The 20,022-nt window shown below is 39.8% G+C and overlaps 1 protein-coding gene across 10 annotated transcripts in view; it reads left to right on the top strand.

Annotated features, from left to right (window-relative positions):
• tbc1d5 (TBC1 domain family, member 5) overlaps positions 1-20,022 on the top strand; it is a 511,825-nt gene that overhangs the window by 228,874 nt on the left and 262,929 nt on the right. The window lies entirely within an intron of this gene.

Raw genomic sequence — 20,022 nt, 5'->3', positions numbered from 1 at the left:
CTCTACACCACACGTGCCAGTCTCTTCAAATTTGATTCGCAACATAGGATAGCAAGGAACCGCTGTTGTAGTGAGTACAACAAAATTATGGATTGTGTCAACATTCCAGTTAAGGTGCTAAGGAATTGTTTCAGAATATGCCTGAAACGCCAGCTTTCCTGCTGCTTGGACGCTGCCTAACCCACTGTACTTTTCCAGGGCCACACTCTTCAACTTCCAGAATTATTTGTGCCACTAGCCATTTTGTATAGTATGGCAACATCACTGGCATTTATTTGGTAAGGTAGCAAATCTTCCATGTATGCTCTGACCAAAACAAGTGCAGTGCAGCCAATTCCACACCTCTGAGGTAATTGACTTATTTGACTCATGCTTTTTGCTGCACACCTTTTATTTACCACAAAGTAACTTCAGTCCACAAATTTGGTTAAATATAAAGAAAACCTCTTTATATTTAACGGTTATAATCAGTACTGCACAGTACAGGCCCTTCGGCCCTCAATGAGTGCCAAACTTTTATCATACTCTAAGATCAAACTAACGTACGTACCCTACATTTTACTATCTTCCATGTGCTGATCGAAGATTGGCTAAATGTTCCTAATGTTCCACTGCTGGCAGTGCATTCCAGGCACCCACCACTCTGTGTAAAGAACCCATCTCTGACATATCCCCTAAACCTTATTCCAATCACCTTAAAATTATGCCCCCTCGTGATAGCCATTTTGACCCTGGGAAAAGAATCTTTGGCTATCCACTCTATCTATGCCTCTCATCATCTTGCACACCTCTTTCAAGTCACTTCTCATCCTTCTTCGTTGCAACGAGAAATGTCCTAACTCCCTCAACCTTCCTTCATAAGTCATGCCTTCCAGTCCAGGCAATATTCTGGTAAAACTCCTCTGCACCCTCTCTAAAGCTTGCACAACCTTCCTGTAAATGAGGCGGCCAGAACTGAACACAATATCTGGTTATCTGGAAAGACTTTGGAATATTTGGACACTCTCTAGATTGAAAAGAGTTATACCATGTGCTTTCTTAGAAATGAAGCCAGCAGCTTAGGGTATGTTATAAGCCACCTGTGTTTTTTTTTAATATTGAAAATGAAGTGACTTTGAAAAAATAGCTAAGGAAGGCTTTCAAGGAGATAAAAGATAGAGCTTATTGTTTTAGTTACTGGGAAAGCCTAATTTTATGAAGATTAGAAGACCCTTTGCTAATACTTGCCTAGAACCCTCTTTGGCCATAGTGTTCCATTCAGTAGACCCATGAATCAGAGTAAAGAAGACACCCCAGAAACTGTGATTTTTTTTTCTCCTGGAATCTTCTTTCCAGTACAACTTTCTGGGAAACTGAGAAGTTATAAATATCAATGTTTTGTGTCTACCTGGTAAAACCTGAAAAGTTTGACAGTGACTAATTGTCAGGATCTTGAATCCAAGTGGATTGCATCCAGCACTGGATATCTATCATCAATCTATGGTTGTCACCAATTTGGCTCCATTGATTGGAAAAGGTGGATATGTAAAGTCATCATCTTATGTTTCCAGACACGTGGCCCACAAGGATTTGTTGTTTCTCTTTTGCCAAAACCATAAACTCTGCAGATATTTGTATTTTTGTGATGTGTTTGTTTTGGGAGCTAAGGCGATATAGTTTTAATTTCAGATCATACTTTAAATGTTGGTTGATTACTGTCATTAATTATGAGAGCTACTAGAATGTTTTCATTTTTACAAGAGGAATTGATTATTAAAGTAGGGATGTTACATTTTAATTATACAAGCCACTGTTGAGTTTTACAGCTGGACTACTGAGCACTTTATTGGCCACCTTATTTCAGAAAGGGTGCAGATGAGTTGGAGGCAGTTCAGAGAAAGTTTACTAGCTGATTGTGCGAAGGCAGAAGATCCAATGATGCCAAAATTCTCTGATTCTTAAATTATTCTTGTCATCTGTTTCCTTGATGAAGTAGAAAAATATGATATAAATTATAAGCCTTGAAAGCTTCTATTCCATAGGCTATAACAATGAAGTTCTGTTGGCTGGCAGGAGAACCACTTAAACATTTTCTGATAAGTTATCAAGATTGATAGGATGACCTGGGGCATGATTTAGGAGAGCAGTACCTTGAAATCTATTTTCTCTGACACTGTATTCCTTCGAAGCATGGAAGTAGTGACATCGCTTGCTGTAATTGGTCAACTATCAAAGTGCAGGAAAATTGTGGAGAAACATGTTTGCAAGGAAATTGGAAAGAGTTGTAAATGTCATAGAGTAGTTATTAAGGGAGACTTTAATTACCAGTTTAAAGGCTAGGATAGTTGTATAAGGGACAGCAAAGGGCAGGCCTTCCTAGATTACTATCAGGAGAATTTCCTACAGCATGTGTTCAATTCAGTGAGAAAGGAAGGAAAGCTAGACCTAATTCTTAGGAATAAAGTAGACCAAGGATATCAAATGACATTTGGAGGATAAATATCATTATATCAGAAGGTTTTAGATGATAGTAGAAAATAAGTGGTCAATCCAAAGTAAAAATAATCAACGAGAACAGAGCCAACTTCAGTGGGACAAGAATGGAGCTTGGCCAAATAAACTGGAACCAAAGATTGGTGGGAAACACTAACTCAACAATGGGCTACTTTCAAAGAGAAGATGGTTTGGTCACAATCAAGGTACATTTCCACAAAAAAGAAAGATAAGATAAATCTACAGAGTTCCCTGGATGACAAAGGAGATAGAAATTAAGTTAAAGAAGAAAATATGTGCCTATGACAGCGGTCTGGTAGTAAATGCAATTGAGAACCAAGCTAGTTCAGAAGGGAGATGCAAAAGGAAGTGAAAGAAGCAGTTGGTCAATGGGACTGAAGAGAATGGCAGATAGTTTAATTTGGATCAATGCGAGGTATTACATTTTGGTAAAACAAACAGGGGTAGGATTTATTCAATTAATAAATTAGAATTCCTACAGTGTGGAAATAGGCTCTTCGGCCCAACAAGTCCAAACCGGACTTCCAAAGAGTATCCCACCCAGACCCATTCGCTACCCTGTATTTACCCGAATTAATGCACCTACCCTACACATCCCCTGAACACTATAGATAATTTAGCATGGCCGATCCACCTAACTTCATATCGTTGGACTGTGGGAGGAAACTGGAGCACCCGGAGGAAACCCACACAATCGCAGGACGAATGTGCAAACTCCACACACTCAGTCGCTGAGGCTGAAAATGAACAGCTACCTCCTACCTGTATCCATCTATCGCTATCCCACTCACCTTTTCCCCCAGTCCCAACTCCATTTATTTCATAGCCCCCTTCCCCTCCCTCAATCCTGATGAAAGGTTCTGACCTGAAACATCAACTGCTCCCGTCCCCTCTGCTACTTGACCTGCTGTACTTTTTTCGGCTCCACTCTGATCTCCAACATCTGCAGTTCTCACTATCTCCAAGAGAATGTAACACCATTAAGGTGTTGAACTCAATATTGAGCCCAGAGGGTTGTAAAGTACCTAGTTTGAAGATGAGATGTTGGTCCTCAGTTTGCGCTGTGATTTGCTGGAGCATTGCTCGCATGCTGAGGACAGACAAGTGGGCATGAAAGCAAGATACTGACTTAAAATGACTGGGCTATAGGAAGGTCAGGGTCATGCTTGCACAAGAATTGAAGGAGTTCTAGGAGACTTTTCTGATGAAGGCCTCTGGTCTGAAATGTCAATTCTCCTGTTCCTTGGATACTGCTTGACCTGCTGTGCTTTTCCAGCAAGGCACACTCAACTCCGAAGGAGTTCTGCCAAGCAGTCACCCAATATGTGTTTATGTGTTTAGGTTCTCCAGTATGTAGAATAGGCCACATTGGGTGCAGTGAATACAATACATAAGATTGGAGGAAGTACAAGTGAAATGCTGCCTCATCTGCAAAGGCTATTTTGGCCCTTAGATGTTGGGCAGGGAGGAGGTGAAGGGGCAGGTGTTGCACCTTCTGCGGTTACATGGGAAGGTGCCATGGAAAGGGGGAATGTGTTGATGGTCGAGAAATGAACTAGTGTGTGCTGGAGGGAATGATCCCTGCAAAATGCAGATGGTGGAGTGAGGAGAAGTGGTGTTTGGTGGTAGTGTTGTGCTGGAGTTGTCTGAAATGACAGAGAACAATCCTTTGAATGTGAAGGCTGGTGTGATAAAAAATGAGGTCAAGGAGGACCCAATCTCACTGTTGTAAGTGATGGGAAGGGGCAAGGGTGGAAGCATGGGTGATAGGTCGGATGCGGTTGAGGATCCTGTGAACCATAGTGGTCAGGAAACCACCGTTATGGAAGAAGCAGTGCTGTTTTGGAAGGTGGCATTGTCCAAACAGATATGACATAGGTGAAGGAACTGGGAAAATGGGATGGAATCCTTGCAGGACATGGGGTGGGAACAGCTGTTGTGAAGGTAGCTATGGGAGTTGGTAGCTTTGTAGTGAATGGCATTGGACAGTTTATTCCTCAAAATGGAGATGGAGAGGTCAAGGAAAGGAAGAGAAGTGGTGGAAATGGACCACATGTAAGTTATGGCAGGGAGGAAATTGGAGGCAAAATTAACACATTTTTCATGGTCCAGGCAGGAGCATGAAGTGACACTGAAACAGTCATTGATGTGCTTTAAAAAAAAGAGTTGTGGGAGGAAGCCAGTGGTCAACTTGAATAAGGATTGTTCCACATACCCCACAAAGAGGCAGGCATTGCTGGGACCATGCGGGTGCCCAAGCCACTCCTTTAATTTGGCAGAGGTGAGATGAATTAAAGGAGAAATTATTCAGTGAAAGGACAAGTTCAGCCAAGTGGAGGAAAGTGGTGGATGAGGATTGTTCAGACCCCTGGTTGAGGAAGTAGCTGAGGGCTCTCAGACCATCCTGGTAGGAAGTGCAGGTATAACGCATCTTTCCCTCATTTCCCCTGTCTGCGTTTCACAGGGATAGTTCTCTCTAGGGTGCATTAGTGCACTCCTTGGCCACCAACAGTATTTCACCTGTACCACCTCTAATCTTGTGTATTGTATTAGCTGCACCCAGTGTGGCCTATTTGACATTGGAGAAACTAAATGCAGACTGGGTGACGGCTTTGCACAAATCTCTGTTCCACACGCAAACGTAATCCCGACATTCCCGTAGCCAGTCATTTTAACACAGCGCCTTGCTCGGATGCCCACTTGTCTGTCCTCAGCAAGCTGCAATGCTCCAGAAACCGTACAAATTGGAAGAGCAGCATCTTCAAGCTCGGCAATTTGCAGCCTTCGAGGCTCAATACTGAGTTCCACACCTTAAATTTTCCCTGTCTTTTAGCTGTGCCTATTACTTCCTCTGTCACCCTCTCTCCCCTTTGCCCACCTCATTAGGATTGTCTGTTCTTTCCAGTCTGGCAGTTTGACACACTATTGTTTGTCTTTCTCACACTCCTCACTTAATCTGAACTATCAACATCCTTTCTCCCTCAGCACTCCAACCAACCCCCACACACTGCACCCCCCCCCCCCCCCCCCCAACTCTTCTATTGCAGAAATGCTGCCTCCTGCAAAGCTCTGATGAAGGGTCATTTAGACTTGAAACATTAGCTTGCTTTCTGTCCATAGATGCTGCCAGTCCCATTGTGATCTCCAGAGTTTTTTGTTTTCAGTTCAGATTCAATAATTTGCTCTAGCATGTAGAATACGAACTTGTTGGCCAATCTACACTATTTACCCTCTCTGAAGATGATATCTCTTTGGCACAACTACTCCTGGACAATTTGTTTGCAACCACACCTTTGTGCACAGAGGGATCTAACCATTAATGATTGCCATTCAGGATGTCCAGAAGTGCATACAGCATTCAAAGCCCTGAATGCTGTATGCACTGCTCCCCATGCATTGCTCCCCATGATTATAGTTTGAATATTACACTCAGCCAGCAACTAAAATCAATCAATGGAGTTTCTTTATTGTCCATGAACTTATGTGGAATGGTGTGACAATATATCAAGTACCTAAACAGAGGTTCAGAAGCAGATGCATATACGTTATATGTTTACAGAGGAACCTCGATTATCCAAAAATCGGATTATCCAAAGGAGATCTTGAGGTCCTGATAGAGACATTACATCAAAGATGTGTTTCCAACAGTGGTCGCGTCTTTTGTTAACAGTGATTAAACAGGCACCATCGCCAAATGATTGACTGCCCGCAATCTCCCTCTCCCTACACTTTCCCTGGAGTTCTATAGAGGGGTGAGCCCTAAACCACCACCACCCCCACCGCTTCCTGAGATAATCTCTCCAACATTGTCCTGTACAGGGCAGAGATGGAACCTGTCAAAAAGTTGCAGTAAAAAGTTTGTGTGTGTGTGTGTGTGCGCGCTGTTTGGAGACTTACCCCACAAAGGCAGCAGCAGCAGTGTTGTTGGTGTCCAGTCCGGCTGCCCCAGAGAGGGGACAGGGGTGGTGGGGGGGCGGTGTTGGACAGGGTTGGGGACAGGGGGGTGGTGTTGGGTGCGGGATGCAGTGTTGGATGGGGTTGGATGATGGGGAGGTGTTGGATGGGCGCGAGGCGGTGTTGGACAGGGTTGGGGATGGGCCGCGGTATTGGACAGGGTTAGGGATGGGCCGCAGTGTTGGTCGGGTGCGGGGGGGTTGGTGTTGGACGGGTTGGGGTCTCACACGCTGTGTGTTGCTGCAGTCTCCTGAACAGGGATCAGACTTTAAAAATTCCGAGCCCCAGAGGAAAGGCATTTAATTGATTACCGAATAATCGGTTATCCAAATGAAATATTGCCTGACCATCATTTTTGATAATTGATGTTCCCCTGTACAACATTTCTGGACACGTTTAAGAAAAAGGATGGCCTCCTTCATTCGCACCTCCAAAGTGTCCTCAATTTGTTTTCTCCATTTTCTCCATCTCATTTTTTCCAAATGTTATCCGTGGTTCTGCAGTTAGAATGGAGAATGTAGGGGCAGTTGTCTTTGGAGCTTTGGTGGGAAGATCCTGGAGACTCTTTCATGTGCTGGGTCTGATATGTAACAGATCATCTTGCCAGAGGCATTTTAACCCTCGTCAGCTTGAACTTCCATGAATCGGAGAGAAGGCAAATTGGAGGTGGAGTCCTGTCCCTTGTGAGGAAGATACTCCTGGGTCGGGCTCATGGCTCTCCAGTCGCTGTTGCCATACTTTCAGTGCTGATGGTCAAAACATGTGGTGATGGAGTGCAGGTTTATGCAGCTCTTCAGTCCCTGAATATGCTGGATCTGGATCTGGATCCCAATGACAACAGCCATCCTATCAATAGAGGTAATCAGATGGTTGCTTGCTTTGCTGCGCTAATGTAGCTTCTAAACAAGGAGAATCATTATGTCCCACAGACCTCGCTGTTTCTGCTTCTCGTTTCTGTGCATGTGGATGAAGTCCCTGAGTACTGCTGCTAGAGATGTCATCATTTGGACTTGAGTAAGTGCCTGGTCTCTGGCAGTCTTCCATGATCCAGCTGTGGAGTTGTCACAGTGGATGGTCTCCATTTGAGTGCCCGCAATCTCAATCTTGGCTCTTTCCACGTGTGTGTGTGTGTGTATGTGTGTGTGTCTCTCTCTCTCTCTCTCTCTCTCTCTCTCTGCATTCTCATCCTGAGGGCTCAAGGATGAGGCTTCTACTGGAGTCAGGTGTTTTGATGCTGAGGTTGAGGGTAGATTAGTAGAACACAAAAGAGAGAAGACATTGCAGCAAGTGGTCAGAAGTGATGTCAAATGACTGAGCAATGCCAGGATTAATCAGACATAGCAGTGATATTCAGTATGATATTGAAGGTTTTGTGAAAGATCAATGTGTCAACATCTCTGCATGATAATTCTGGTCTTCTCCTGAGTGGGTCAAAATTCTGTCCTCAGGGTAAAAAGCCTGATGTTGGGCGCTTGTCAGTTTGTCTGGCCTTTCTCTCTTGTTGCAGTCTGTTGAAGAGTCATCTAGACTTGAAACATTAGCTTGCCCTCTCTCCTTGGATGCTGCCTGACCCGCTGTGATCTCCAGCATTTGTTTTCAGTCAAAATGCAAGTCTTTTTTTTCACCAAACTCTGTCAATATGATAGGAATTAAAATGCAAATATTGCTATTTATATCTTGCATCTTTTGAAAAAGCATTGATTTTTTGTGGGCAACTAGAATTTACGGTCATAGTTTTAGGATAAGGGGAAGCTGATCGAAAACAGATGAGGAATTACTTCTCTCAAATTGTCATGAATCTGTGGGAATTCACGACCTGAGTGTATTGTTCATGCCGGAACACTGAGTAAATTTAAGGAGGAAATAGATTTTTAGTTAGTAAAGAATAGGAGGTTTAAAGAGAGCAAACAGGCAAGTGGAGTTGAGGCCAAGATGAGATCAGCCATGATTATATTGAATAGTGGAGCAGGCTCAAAGTATTGAATTGCCTTCAACACCTTCTATTTCTTGTGTTCTTATTTGTTGAAAGAGCAATAATAATTCTAGATTGTCAGCCTGTTCCTGTTATGTGAATTTTAAACTTCTTTGTGAGCACGCATTTTCTGACATTAGTGACAGGATAATTGATTGTAAATTTAATATTAGCTTATATATTACAAGGAGCGTACAATTATTGATGATGAAAGATTTCAATGACTATTGCATCCAATATATTGCCTTAAGTCATTCAGAACTATAAATTTGGTAATGAGTAGCATTCCTTCAAAGTTAAATGCATATAAAGAGTTCATTTAATTTATAAAAGTAAATGTTAGAACTTACTTTTGGACTTTTCCAGTGGTGAATAAAATTCGATGCTGCAGTGCAATGAACCATCTTCATATATATGCTGTGCAATCAAGAGTTCTCTTTTAACCTAACAATTATAACAATTTTTAGTTACATCATAATTTTTGTTTAACTTTAAAGAGCAACACGTGTATTGCAGACTTCTAATGACCCAGTGGAGTAATGCACCTTAAATCATTCCCCATTTTTCCAGACTGTGCCAAATGTTAAATTTTTTTTTTAAAAATACCCCAATTTACCTGACTTTCAGACTGAGATTGATAGAAAACATGGAGCAAGTTTCTGTACTAACAAAGAACTATTATTGCAAGTAATTAAACTATAGTGACAGCTAAACCGAACCAAACAACTGGTATATAACACTACTGACTAAAACACATCCCATTGTAAACACCACCTTACATATGCCAACCAGTGGAGGAGGTAGGTTATTGGTGGAGGTAAAAAAAAGAAATAGGAAAATCAATTCCATGGTCCTTGCTTCCTAATTCCAATGCTGAGAAGATCCTTCTTTGGCTAGCTAGGCCTTTGGTGTACAGTTATTTTACTCTGGAATTCCCATTGGTTTGATTAATTTGGAAAATGTCTCTGATTTATCACTTCCAAAATCACAGGTCAGAGCAAATACTGGAGGACACACTGAGATTTGTAAAATCGATAATAGGGTAATTATATTATGGTATTTCAACATGCCCAGTATTAAATTGGGGGTAGTTATAGTGTAAAGGTTGCGAAGGGGGGGCAGATTTCTTGAAATCTGTTCAGAAGAGGTTTTTGCATCAACATGTAGAAGGTCCATCAAGGACAGTGCAGTGCTGGAACTAATTATGGGGAATGAAGCCTGGCAATGAGAGAGCATTTTAGTGCTTGTGACTACAACTTAGTACAATTTAGGTTTATTATGGAAAAGGAGAAAGATAATATGCAGAAAAAGATATTTGGGTTGTGGGAGGCAGAATCTGGCCAAATTTAGAATGAAAATAGCTGCTTCTGGGTAAATTACAGTAGAACAATGGCTGGGGACGGCATGTTCAAAATGGAATTTGGGATGAATACAGGCTCGACATGTTCTGTTTAGGATGAAATGTAAGAGCAACAACCCTAGATACCTGGCAATATTCAGGACTAGATAAAAAGAGAGAGTTTTTCAACAAGTACGAAGAAGGAGCAAATCAAAGGAAACCCTAGTGTAGTATAGCAAATGTAGGGGCATCTTAAGAAAGCTATTAGGAGAGCCACAAGAGGACATGAAAAATATTGGCAAGTAAGATTAAGTAGAATTCCAAGACATTCTGTAAATATATCAGGGGGAAGAGGATTACCAGGGAAAGAGTAGGGCCCATTGAGGCAGTCTGTGTGTGGAGCCATGAGGGGGAGCTGATAGGGTGTTAAATATGTGCTTACATCTGTCTTTACAGGAGAAGGAGGATGTAGGTACAAAATTTTGGAAGAGGTACTGAGAGGTGCTTGAATAGTTTGATTAGGAAGTGAGGTGATATTGGAGGTTTTGGTTTGCTTAAAAGTAGACAGGTGCCCAGGGCTGGATAAGTTGTATCCCAGGCTGCTGTGGAAGGCAAACAAGGAAATTACAGGGGCTGTGACCCAATATTTTAATTCCTCTCTGGCCTGGGAGGAGATGCCAGAGGACTGGAAGATGGTTTATGTGGTTGCAGTTTTCAAGAAGGGTGGTAAAAGGTAATCCAAGGAATGATCGACCAGTGATTCAAACACTGATAGGGAAACTATTGGAGAAGATTCTGAAGTTAAGAACTAATCTCCAATTGGAGAGGCAGTGTTTGATCAGGAATAGTTAGCATAGTTTTGTCAGAGAGAGATCATGCCTAACAAATTTTATTACATTTTTGAAAGAACTCACCATTGTGTCTATGAGAGTAGTATGTTTGATGTAGAAAATCTGCAGAAAAGCCTTTGACAAGGACCCACATGCAACACTGATAAAGGAGGTGAATACACACGAGATCCAGAGTAACTTGGCAACTTGGATCCAAAATTAGCTTAGTGGCAAGAGACAGAGGGTGATGATGGAAAGCTATTGGTGTTACTGGAGGCAAGTATCCAGTGATGTAGTCCAGAAAACTGCTGGGTTCCTCATTGTTCATGATATATAAATGATAAAGAAGAAAATGTACAAGGGAGTGATAAGTTTGTGGATGTTGCGAAGATTGGATGAGTGGTTGACATTAAGGAAGAAGGTCTTAGGTTACAGGAGGATATAAACAGATTGGGCAGATGGGCAGATCAGTGGCATATGGAATTTAACTGATGAGTGTGAAGTGATGCTTCAAAATGATCAACAAGACAAGAGAGTACTCTATGAGCAATAGGACAATAGAAAGACCCAAAGGAAGGGGTCTTGGGGTGCTTGTTCATAATCTCTGAAGGTTCCAGGACAGGCTAGTAGGGTAGTTAAGGCAGATAGGATACTTACCTTTGACAGTCATGGCAATGCTTATTAAATGGAGGGAAGATATTTTGGAGTTATATAGGACTTTGAGCCACAGCTGATGTAGTGTGTGTAGTTCTATTCACCACAGGAAGGATATGATTGTACTAGGTTGGGGGTGTAGAGGGCATTCACCCGGATGTTGTCTAGGATGGTGCAGTTTAGGTATGAAGAGAAAGTGGAAAACCTTGGATTGTTTTCTTTAGAGAGGAGAAGGGACCTAACTGAGGTGTGAAAGATTGAAGGGTATGGACAGGGTGGATAGAAAGCAACTTTTCCACTTATCTGAAGGATCAGTAATATGGTGGCATAGTTTTAAGGGCAAAGGCAGGAGATTTAGAGTAGATTTGATCAAATGCTGATTTCATCCAAAAGGTTGTGGGAATCTGGAATGCACTGCCTGGGAGGGTAGGTAAGGCAGAAAACCTCTCAACCTTTTAAAAAAGTACTTAGATGAGCACTTGAAATGTCATAACATCTAAGGCTATGGGCCAAGTACTGGAAAATGGAACTAGTGTAGACTTAGATTAGTTTTTTTTGTGGCTGATGTGATCGGCCTAAGGACGACTTCTTTACTGTATGATTCTACAATTATATGAAAGGTAACCGATTTTCTTCAAGTTTAAACTGAGTTTTTATTTCTGTAGAAAATATGCAGCTTCTGTTGTGTACAATTGTGTGTCATTCTTTCTCTCTGTCTGTGTCTCTGTAACTCGCTTCCAGTTCCAACCTTGTTGGTTTGCTAAGAACCAATCGATTTCACTTGTAAACAACAACTTGGCTCCTGATCATTTGCACGTTCCAGGAATCCATAGCCACAAAAACAGAGTTCACAATAGGTATCGAACTCCTTAATGTGAAATTATGGAAAACTGTTTTCAAAAATGGCTCTTTTTTTTTCACTTCAGTCCACAAATTTTAAAGACTTAAAAAGAAAAAGACGATCCTTAAAATGAAAAACTCTCCCTATCCATAACCAATCCCTCTCCCTTGTCACAACGGTCTCCCTTGTCCCATTCCCCTAGCTTCTCTCTCTGTCTTCTACTCAAATATGTGCCCATAGAGAGCTCAGTTCAGGATCAGTAATGAAAGACTTAGGTGCAACCATGAAATGGTTTGGATGAAGATAACATTATAAAGATTTTAGAAAGTCCTTTCTTTAACTGCTCAGTTGAGGGTGCATCTATCCTCTCGGGGTGTTTGCACTCAATGAGAAAGGGGGGAATGGAATCCTTGATTGACAGGCTACTGACTACTCTTGCTGTGGGATCAATCTGTCCAGTGTCCAAAGCATCCAATCAACAGTGGCAAAAGGTGTGATCAGGTTGAAGGTAACCATAACCTGTGCTAAAGTACCAAAATCATGGTTCTTGCCAAAATGTCAATCAGGTTTATCATGCTGAGATTAACAAAAATGATTTTAAACAGTGCAATGTTGCCAAGTCAGTTTTGTCCATGTTAAGTAACTTCAGAGTCAAAAAAGAGACTTCATTTAGATTTGATTCCAAGTCACTAATTGGAGTTGATAAATGCCATACCCAAATAAAACAAAAAGTGGTGTATGAAACTTATAATACTTACATGATAGAGGAATCATTACTAACGTTGCTACAACAACAAAAAAAAATTCATTCAAAACTAGGTCTTGCAATTGATAGTGAGGTGTCCTGACCAGACGTGTGGCTTGAAGATGTTAGAAATAGTGACAATGTTTTCTCCATCCTTCCCAACTTGGATTGGGACACAGAACTTCCATCCACTTCTGAAATGCATCCTTAACTCAAAGTATCTTTCCATTCATGGAGTAATTTGCGTACTTGACAAACCAAAAGTGAACTGCCATTGAATTTTTAAAATATTTTTTCACAATAGGACCAAGCACTGGAAAATGACAAAGTTATCTTGTTTTTAATTCCCACCCAAAACAAATTTGTCATTAATTGGATGTGAGTACTGTGTTGGCAAAGACCTTAGTCCAGTGCCTCAGGAGCTTTATCTCCATAGGATGAAAGCAATTTCAAATTGTAAATATACATAGTTGAAACTGAGAAAGGATAATGGCTATAAGTTTGCATAATGCCATTATGATAGCGCAAATTAATTAACATTAGTTAACTTTTCACCAATTTATTCCCATCATTATGCAAAATTATTAATAATGTGATTATGGAAGGATGATATATTCAATTAATGTATTCAGTGTTTCAGTTACAAAGTTTGATACATTTTTAGGTAAGTTTTAACATTGAGTGGTTGTTGCAGACTTTCCTCTTATATGGAATCTCGAAAGTTAAATATGTTTTTACCACAAGAGGCTTACATTGCACGAAAAGCATAATATTTAAATTGTCAGAAGGCAGACCAGGTTGGACTTGATGGAAATTATGAAGTGCGGCATATGTTTTTCATGTTATGATTAAAGGAGTCTCCAAAAATGACAATTACAAGCACTGATTGATTTAAACAGCCAACAGAAGGAGGCAATTTGTATTAATTTAACCACAAGTACTACTTTTAACAAATTTTAAAAATGCAGAGTTATGTCAATCGCATTAACACTAAAACTTTATGTTAGTGACTGATTGCAGTGATGAACAGTTTTATTCACGAGTGCTCTGAGCGCAAGATTAGATTTTAGTACTCAAGTTGAGTTCAGTCAACAAGTTGAGAGCAAAATTGTTCATTAAGTCACTTAATCTGTGCTTAAATTCTTGTTTGCCTGTGAACTGAAGAGAGAGCGATTATAATATTGAGCATTACAGCTGGGGTGCTACTGAATATACATTGTAATATCTATCTATTCTAAGTGTTTAACCAATTATGCAAGGTGCAGTGTTGATTCAGTGTATCGTTTGCCACTGCCTTCACCTTTTGTACTGGTACTCAACTACTGTCATTTGTGAGGAAATCCATGCCTTTGAATTGTATTTATATTTTTTGAGGCAGACCCTTGGTAAACCAGAAGTTGAACAAGTGAAGGTAGAGAGGAGACCGACTCACCTCGTTTCAAAAGAAATAAAGCTTACTGAAATTTGGAATTCAGAAGTTCAAAGAAAGTTGGACCTGGTTAAAGGATGCATTAGGAAACAAAACAATCCTGTTGAGCTGTAGTGGTTGAGGAGTCCACTGGTGCAATACTAACAGGCTGAAGAAGTGTGATTAAAAACACTGTAGATCTAGGGTTTAAGAACAACTTTGTACTGCTGTTTCTGTTACTTGAAGATAAAATTTGTACATCTATCCCATCCATACCATGTTCACCAATTTCTACAAGCACATGCCATTCTGGTAAAGACCATGCTCATGAAACTCTGGTTAGTTGTGCATTGTTATCGACAGGATCATGCCGGAAGCCTCAAATCTTACAGATTTCTGGAGCGTTCCTGACTTCCATCCTGCCCATATCTGTGAAATGCCTGTACAATCATTATGCTCATTGTTTATGCCACTGAGGTTGGGCAGAGGTAACATTTTCCCCATTTTGTTTGGAAACTGTATATTTTAAAAAAAGGACAGATTTCAATGAAACCTGGTGCACAGGTAGGGTATGGAAGTTAAAAAAAAGAAAAAAGTTATAAAAATAAAATGGGAAAGGTGACCCGATCATGGCTAACAATGGAAATTATGAATAGTATTTGATCCAAGGGACGAGCTTGCAGACCTGAGGATTGGCAGCAGTTTAGATTTCAGCAAATAAGGGCAAGGGGTTTTATTAAGACGGGGAAGATAGAGCACAAGAGTTAGCTTGCAGAGAACATACAAACTGATTGTATACACTTAGATACCTGAACATAAATGTAGGAGCGATAATGGGAAACAATGAGATGGCAGACCAATTAAGTGCATATTTTGGTTGTCTTCACAAAGGAAGCACAAATAATCTACCAAAAATGTTGGGGGATGAGGTTCTCTTAGGAGGGAGAAAATGAAGAAAATCAGCATTAGTAGGGAAATGGTATTGGAGAAATGGAAAGATAGAATAATCCCCAATAACATACATCACAGAGAATTTAAAGAAGTGATCCAAGAAATAGTGGATGCATTGGTAAATTATCTTTCAAGATTCCATTAGACCTTTACCTGTTCAACTTCTGGTTTACCAAGGGGTTTGATATAATTAAGGCCAAAAGGATCAAAGAGTATGGGGAGAAGGTGGGAAAAGGGTCCTGAGCTGGATGATCAGCCATAATCATACTGATTGGTGGAGCAGGCTCAGCAGGCTGGATGGCTTGCTCATGCTCAGGTAGGAAGCTAAGAGGAATCTTGTTATGCTTCTCCACTCATCTTTAAGATGGCAGAAAGGTTAATAGGGTAATTAAGAAGGCTTATGGGACACTTGATTTTATTAGCCATGACAGAGATTTTAAGAGGAGGGAGCTATACAAAACTTTGGTTAGGCCATACCTGGAGTACTTAGTGCAGTTCTGGTTGCCTTGCTATAGGTAAGACATGATTGCACTTGAAGGAATACAGAAGAGAATCATCAGGATGTTGCTTGTGATGGAGCTTTGAAGCCCAAGGGCTTTATGCCTTGGTGCAGAGAAGTCTGAAGTAGGACCTGATTGAGGTTTTTAAGATTAAGGAACAGGTTGGATACGAAGCAACTGTTCCTTTTAGTTGAAGGATCAGCAACAATGCATGATTTTAAGGTGAGAGGTAGGAGGTTTAGAGGATTTGGGGGAAAATATTTTCACTGAGTGGTTGGAATCTGGTTTACACTGCCTGACAGAGTAGCAGATGCAGGGAACATCAAAACTTTTCAAAGGTATTTGGATGAGCATTTGAAATTTCATTACGTGCAAGACCGTGGCCAAGTACAGGAAAGTATGATTAGTATAAATGGATTGAAACAGACTCAAAGGGCTGCTTTTGTGTTGTATGGCCCTGCACTTGCTATGTTTTGGACTAAAGTTTAAATTTTTCTTTACAGGATCCATTAATATTGGGAAGTGGGGCAAAAATGACTGTGTTTAAAATTGTTTTATTTCGTATGCTGTGGAAAATATTCCAGCTGTCAAAATGTGAATAGAGGTTTCAGTGCAGGTTGTAGAATATGAAATGGCCTACCATTGAGATGGAATGAAATAAAATGCCTTACTTTTTCAGCTTTGTGATTATAGTGCATCAAGGAAGAGTTATGTATTTGCAATAATACTTAGCTGGGTATGTGCTATTCTGAATCCCCTCTTCATTTGGTTTCTGTTGATTTCAATGAAACTCACCTGAAAAGGTGGTCTTTCTCCTCTGTAGCACTGATAATTTGTATTGTTCCCTCCCCTAAAACTGAGATCTGCTGACCATCACCCAGAAACATTGTTTCCTCTCATATGTGTTTAATAGTTAATCACTGTTTTGGTTTGGAAAACCATGCCGAAGAATGCAAATAAAACTGTTTTCAACATTCAGTCCAACTGGAAAGTAACAAATGTAGCTGCTCTACTCAAGATGGAAGGAAGACAGGAGGCTGTAAGCCAATTCACTTTACGTCTATCATGGGGAAGGCGTTAGAATCAATTATGAAGATATTGTAACTGCAAACTTGAGGAAAGGTATGGCATTTGGGAAGGATCAGCATGGTTTCATGAAGGGGAAATTGTATTTATTGAACTTCTTTGAAGGAATAATGTGTTGTGGATAAAGGTAAGTTGGTAGATGTACTGTAAAACTGTAGTGTACCTGGAGTTCAAGATGATTGGCAGATAATTATAAAAATGTTAATCAGGACCAAGAAACTTTGTGAGGGATCTAGCTCCAAATATAAAAACATAAGTTGTTTCCACAGGTAAAGTGAGTTTTGGTGTTCCAGAGTGAAAATAGGAACTTAATAAGTAATAACGCAATGGCAGGTAAATTGAGAAAATATCTTCTGTTTTTAATGTGGAGGATGCAGAAAACAATCCGGTATAATGTGTAAATCAGGATGTTGAAGGGAGAGAGGATGTAGCTAACTTTTACAATTATCAGGGAGGTCGTACTGAGTAAAGTGATGGAACTATGGCTGAAAAGTCTCTGGGTCCAGATAGAATTCTTCACAGTACCTTAAATGATGTGACTTATGAAGTGGAAGTCTTGGAGTTATTTTTCCAAAGCTTCCTAAATTCAGGAAAAGCAGCAAGTATAACCCTTGTATTCAAGAAGGGAGGGAGGCAGAAATCAGGAAACTCTAAGCCAATTAGCTTGATTTCTGTCATGGTAATGTGGTAGAATGCATCATGATAGAGATGATAGCTGTGCACTTAGAAAACCTTAAGGTAGTCAGGAAAAATCAGTAGTGTTTTGTAAAGAGGAGATCACATTTAACCAATTTATTAGATTTCTTCAAAGGAGTAACATGTGCTATAGACAAAGAGAAGTTGTACTGTACTTCAATTTCCAGAAGGCATTTAAGGTGTGAAAATGAAAGCTTGTGGTGTAGGTGGTAACATAACAGCATGGGTAGAATATTGGCTGACAGAAATATATAAATGAGTCTTAGTCTGATTAGTCCCGTGTCATGTGACACCACCCCACCCCTGCCCAACAGAGGTCTGTGTTATGACCTTAACTTTTTATACTTCACATCGATAACCTAGATGAGATGAGGGGAGCAAGTTTATGGTGGTTAGGTTTGCAGAGTATACAAAGAAAGGTAGAAAGAAATGTTGTGACAAGACAGAAGGAGTTTGCAGAAGGATGTAGGTAGGTTGAATAAGTGAAAAGGAAGCAAAAATCTGGCAGATGGAGTATAATGTGTAAAAATGTGCAGTTGTGCACTTGGCCGGGAAAATGAAAAAGCAGAATATTTTTGAATAGAGAATGACTGTGGAAATAAGAAGTGCAGATGGAAATAGTTGTTCTTGTGCACAAGTCTAATGTGATAATACCCTTTTATGAAAGGAATTGAACATAAAAGTAAGGGTGTTATCCTTTAGTTATATAGGCCATCAATGACAACATATCTCAAATACTATGGAAGGATTTGACTGCATTGGAGGTGATTCAGAGAAGGCTTCCTTGATTAATACTTAGAATGAGTGGGTTGCATAATATGGATAGGTTGGTCAGACCAGGCTTGTTTCCACTGGAGTTTAAAAGAGTAAGAGGTAATTTGATTGAAGTGTACAAAATGTTTGAATGGTCTTGACAACATAATTTAGACAGGATGTTTTCTCTAGTGGGTGATTTTAGAACTAGGGAGTACTGTTTTAAAAGTAGGTGTCACCCTCTTAGGAACGATGAGAATTTTTTGAGGGTTGTCAGACTTGGAACTCAGGAGCAGTGGAAGTGAGGTCACTGAACATTTTTACAACAGGTGGTTAGATTATTGTTAAGTTTGAGAATGAAGGATTATTTGAGATTATTGGGAATGTGGAATTCAGAACACAAACAGATCATCTGTGATCTTATTTCATGGTGGAGAAGGTTTGAGGGGCTGAATGGATTACGTCTGCTCCTAATTCATATGTTTGTACGTAAGTTGTCAGCCTACTATACAGTTAAATTGAAATTGTTATCTTTGATCACATTGTATTATTAAATAAAATTCTAGTAGTATGCATGCTCCTTTGGTCTAGAAAGGCTGTAAACCTTACTGTTATATATAATTCCTCGTCTTTAAGTGTTTCAGTGTTTGATTCTTTAAATGCTTTACATGTGAAGGAGAGTTATAGCAGTAGTGTGAAATCTGTTGATTTGCCTGCAGCAGTGAGAAATTCAATTAGAAAATTGTATGAGGCACGTTTGCCTACACTTCCAGATTTTATAGGGTAGCAAAACAATTATTTTTGCTATGTGAAGAAGTTGGCATGAGGATTTGCTGTGTTCATGCAGCACAAGCTCTTGAAAATCAGTCAACTACAATAACTTATTCCTTTTAAAATGAAAGTTTCCCAAAAATGCCAGTAGGATGGTCTTTCTAAGATTCAATTAATAAGACGTATTTAACCCTCCCAAGGAAATCACAAAAATATGTAATGAGAATACAGATGACATCCTGTGAAAGGGTTGGCATGACCTTCAATTATCAATGATAATGTTAGACAGCACAATAATTGGATTGCAGAGCAAAACCCCATGATTCTGTGTTCTATATTTGTTTATAAAAGCTAAACACAGTAGATGCTGGAAATCTTAAATAAAAACAGAAAATGCAGAAAATAATCTGTAGTTTGGGTACAACTTTGGAGAGAAACAGTTAATACTTAAGATCACATGAAGGTTCTACTGAATATTTTCATCATTTTGTTTTTATTTCATATATGTCTTTATGCCAAGTAAAATAACTTGAGTGTGACATTTATTTTACCCAACAACTTCAAGAAATTTTATCGTAACCTGTTTTCAATCATTATACCATCTATGAAATTAAAAATCCCATTTTATAGCCATCACATATGTAATAAGAAGTGATATGCTTGACTATTGACCTAACAAGAATGAGAATTACAAACTAAATTGGAATGTGATAGCAATTATTTTAGAAATTTGGGAACTTTCGAATAAACATAGACCATTCAACCCCTTCAGTATGTTCCTTTTCGGCCATGTTGATCATCACATCATCACATTTATCTACTGTGCTCCATTTACATTGCTAACCATATCTCAAAGTCGTCAACAGGCTATGTTATATTAAATATTACAATGGACCAGTTAATTTAGTTTTAAGGCGATGTTAGAGATTTTCACCAGCTTTCTTTTGTTAGCAGAAGTGCTTTCTGGTTGCACTGCTTATTAACAGATGTGGGAGGGCCAACTTTTTTGTTCCAGAAATTTTTAAACCC

The sequence above is a fragment of the Chiloscyllium punctatum genome, chromosome 8 (assembly GCF_047496795.1).
Source record: "Chiloscyllium punctatum isolate Juve2018m chromosome 8, sChiPun1.3, whole genome shotgun sequence".
Classification (NCBI taxonomy): Eukaryota; Metazoa; Chordata; class Chondrichthyes; order Orectolobiformes; family Hemiscylliidae; genus Chiloscyllium; species Chiloscyllium punctatum.
The sequence above is the reverse complement of the archived record's forward strand: the minus strand, read 5'-3'. Positions and strand labels throughout refer to the sequence as shown.